The sequence below is a fragment of the Nuphar pumila genome, chromosome 17, assembly GCF_984573655.1.
Source record: "Nuphar pumila chromosome 17, dmNupPumi1.hap1.1, whole genome shotgun sequence".
In the NCBI taxonomy this organism is placed as follows: Eukaryota; Viridiplantae; Streptophyta; class Magnoliopsida; order Nymphaeales; family Nymphaeaceae; genus Nuphar; species Nuphar pumila.
In genome coordinates, this window is record NC_143265.1 from 34,408,083 (window position 1) to 34,412,185 (window position 4,103).

Below are 4,103 nucleotides of genomic sequence, written 5' to 3' on the forward strand. Positions count from 1 at the left end.
GAAGGCATCTGTATAGAAGACTGTGGATTCTTCCATGAAAAATTGGGATGGTTACGCCAACCCGGATTATATGTCGATGAAAATGGGTTATTTGGCGGTCTGACGTAACCCTGAGCTGCCTGAACTTGTTCTTGAACAAATTCAGGGTACTGAGCTGCCGAAGGGCACTCAGTGATCTCGTGTGCCGGACTGGCACAAAGAGTACACACCTGCTGTGTAGTGGATGGTCCTGAGAGAAGCTGGTCCAGCTTCTGAGCAATCATATCTACTTTACACTGTAGTGCAGTAGATGGACCAATCTCAAGAACACCAGCTTTCTTTTGAATGCTAGGTGTGGCTCTATCAGAATGAGAGCTCGAAGCATGGTGGAGTGAATTCTCGGCCAATGTATCAAATAGCCTCCATGCTTCGTCCTCGCTCTTCAGCATGAATGTCCCACCACATGAAGAGTCGATCATCTGACGATTCTTGTCAGACAATCCATCATAGAAACTCTGCACCAGTTGCCATTTCGGCACCTGATGATGGGGGCATTTTCTGAGGAGATCCTTCATTCTCTCCCAGGTCTCATGAAAGCGCTCACCATCTAGCTCTGAAAAGCTAGTGATGGCTCTACGATATTGGTTCGTGCGACCAATGGGAAAGTATTTCCGAAGAAACTCCTGTTGCAACTGATCCCAGGACTCTATTTCTACAGAATCTAAGGACTTTAGCCAATACTTGGCTTTGTCCTTCAATGAAAAAGGGAATAGAGTCAACCTCAACGCATCATCATCGAAATTCTGTATCTTAACAGTAGAACAGATTTCGAGGAATTCATCTAAGTGTCGGTAGGGATCCTCATGACTAAGGCCATAAAAGGATGGAAGCATTTGAATAATGCTGGCCTTAATCTCATAATGTGGCGCTCCTACATCGGGTCTCCGAATGCAGGATGCCTGAACATAGTCTGTGGGAATGAAGTATTCCCGCAGAGGGCGTGAAAGAACTGGAGGTGGAGGTGGAGGATCCATGTCAGCCATTGTTGCCGAACTTCGATGAGAATGTAAAATTCTCTCTGGGTTGTCAACAAATGGGTGTAATGGGGTTCCTAGACCTCGTCGACCCTGCATACACTGGTACTAAGACCAGATGTAAGCAAACGACCTAACTAAAAAAAAAAATTAAACTAGCACAGATACTAAAATGTAAATAAGCAAATAACAGTAACTAAAAACAAACAAATATGCTATATAGCTATGTCAGAATTCTATACTAAATAATTAAATAGCAAAGTAAACTATTCTAAAATGCTAAAACAAATAAATATAGGAAATCACAAACTATGTTTTTCTAAAACCCACCTGTCTAATCGCTCCTTGCAGAATGATAATTAAGTGAATCCTAAAAAGAACAATATGTGAATCCTATATTTACTAACTATGTTAATCCTATATTCACTTACTAATCCTACTAACTAAAAAGAAAACAACTAATTAACTAACTAAAACAAAATAATAATAAATTAAACTCTAAGAAATAAAGTAATTAATTCGCCGTTCCCCGGCAACGGCGCCAAAATTTGGTTGATATTTTGGAATGCTCTTTTTAAAACAGTTATTTTCAATAAAACTTTGGAAAATCGTCAACCAAAAATATAAAAACCGACTTTCCACAAAGTGGTAAGTACGGGTCGATCCTCAGGGAACAGGAATTAATCACTATAATTCTAGAAAATTTAATTTATTAATATCAAATGACAATCTACAATTATAAAGTGAATACAACTCCAATTAAGCACTAAAAGAACAATAAACAAGCATTTAGTCTTCTGCTCCACGCCAAGGGTAATTCTGTCTTTTCGCCACTTAGAGAATCTTTTCACTTGTATACTAACCCTGGAAACTAAATATGCTTTTCAACCTAAAAAATGCAGAAAAATACAAAGTTAGTTTTCTATTTTAATGATGCAAACAACAATTAAAACTATGTCTAATTCTACGAAAATAATAAACAAATGCTATTTATCAAACAAAAATTAAATAACATACTAAATTAATTCTAAAATTAACCAAATTACTTCTACTAATGCTGTATGATGATTATGCAACTTCTAAAATACAGAAACTACTGAAAACAAGTCTAAAATGCCGAAACTAAGAAAATTACGAAACTGCCCCTAACTAGTGTAAACTAGCAATCTGACAGGTTATCGGAAAACCACTGTTTGATAGGGCAAACGAGGTCCGATTTTCCCGAAATTTGTTCTGTTCTGCAACTGACAGATTAAACAAAATGACAGTTTTTACAGAATTAAAAAACAGTATCTGGAACTCCAGATATAAGCGTTTCAAATCTGGGAAAAATCAGGATATCGCCAGTCCTGTAATTTAAAATCCAGAAAAAGCGGTTTTCACAAAACGCTTAAAAATCAGACCAAATCAACTCCGAATGAGCTGAAATTTGGTCTGCAGTTAAATAACACGTCAATACAGTGAATAGAAAAAATAAATTTGGAAAACACAGAGTTTTTGATCAGAAAATAATTCTGTTTCGACAGGGCAAAAATCTGGTTTTTATTTGAGTGCACTATTCACTTTATGAACCTATGGAAACACTATCAAATGCAATCTACACCTAATGCAATCTACATGACACTGTATAACAGTGTATATGCAGATGATAATTAGGAAAATACTAAATGCACGACGCACAAAACCTACAAGCAATTTATGACTAGAAATAAGTTAACTCACAATGGAAATGCAACTATGCTAAATAATAAAATGCAATCTAACCACTAAGTTAACTAATATCTAACTATCATTCAAAACACAACAAAACACATTTCATACATACTGAATAAATACGCTATACGTACACACACTTCTATACTAAAACTAAATTAGATAAATAAACTAATTAATATAGAAATCAAAGGAAATAATAAAAAAATTGACTTACTTAACTAAAGAACGAAGGCTAAGGTTAGGATTCACTTGGTTGACTCGATCTAGGATCGGTTTCGACTTGAGTAGGTTCAGTTTGGGTTTGGATGCACTCGGATGGGATTAGGTAGGCTCGGTTTGACTAGGTTGAAAGAGATAGGTTCGAGCTAAGGTGGACTCACTAATTGGATTCGGTTTTGAGTTACCTTAGTCAACTAGGTTCGAATTGACTTAGGCTCAACTAAGTTGGACCCAGCTTAGGGTTTGACTAGGCTCGAATGGGCTAAGGTAAGCTCGGTTGACTCACTAGGTTTAGACTAAGTTTTGACCCGAGTTAGGTCTTTGACTAGGTTTGACCAAGATTGGGTTTTGGATGTAGGTGTAGCAAGACTAGGGTGAACTCGGTTTAAGTAGGCTTGAACTAAGTTTGACTCAACTAGGGTTGACTTAGATAAGTTAGGTAGACTAGGTTGACCTAACTTAGGTTAAGGTTGACTCCACTAAACTTGACTAAGGTTGGGCTTTGGTCTTAGACTTGACCTAAGTGCGGTTTAGGCTTTGACTTGGGCTAGGCTAGGTTTTGACTAGACTCAAAGGGGGTGTAGACTAGGGGTTGACTCGACCTAGGCTCGGTTTGACTAGGTTAGGTCTAGACTAAAGTAGTAACCTCCTAATTAAGCTACAATTAATCCAAAGTTCACGATTTTAATGGAGGAGGTTGGAAAAAGGAATGTAATAATTACCAATATTCAAACTTTGAAATGCTTTGGATTCTCAAAAATCGCCCCATTTAAAGAGGGAGTTACACTCCTTAATTGCCTTTAATACCTTTTTGGAAATCTGAAAAGACCAATCTAGAAATCCACGATGTTTGCTTTTCAAGATGGAATTAAAATGCTTTTAATGCTCTATGGAAATCGTGTAACCTAGATTGGAATTTTGGTTTAATTGCAAAACACTTTCCAAAGTTAAGGAGTAATTCCTTCTTTAATACACATTCAAAATTCAAATTTTCCTTAAATGCCTCACACGATTTTTGAAGAATATCCTTTTTCCAAAAGCTTTCCAATTTTCAATTACTTTAATTACCTCCCTTCTCCAAAAATCGCCAACTTCAATGGATGCTACTTTCTAAACTAATAGACTTAATTATACCTAGGGAACAAAAGAACTTAA

At 36.6% G+C, this 4,103-nt stretch overlaps 1 non-coding gene across 1 annotated transcript; it reads left to right on the forward strand.

The window, feature by feature from the left end:
• The first annotated feature begins 516 nt into the window (after positions 1-516).
• Positions 517-619, forward strand: LOC149811881 (small nucleolar RNA R71). The gene has a single exon (XR_016428678.1). It is a non-coding gene; the product is annotated as a small nucleolar RNA R71 (small nucleolar RNA).
• The last annotated feature ends 3,484 nt before the right edge of the window (positions 620-4,103 follow it).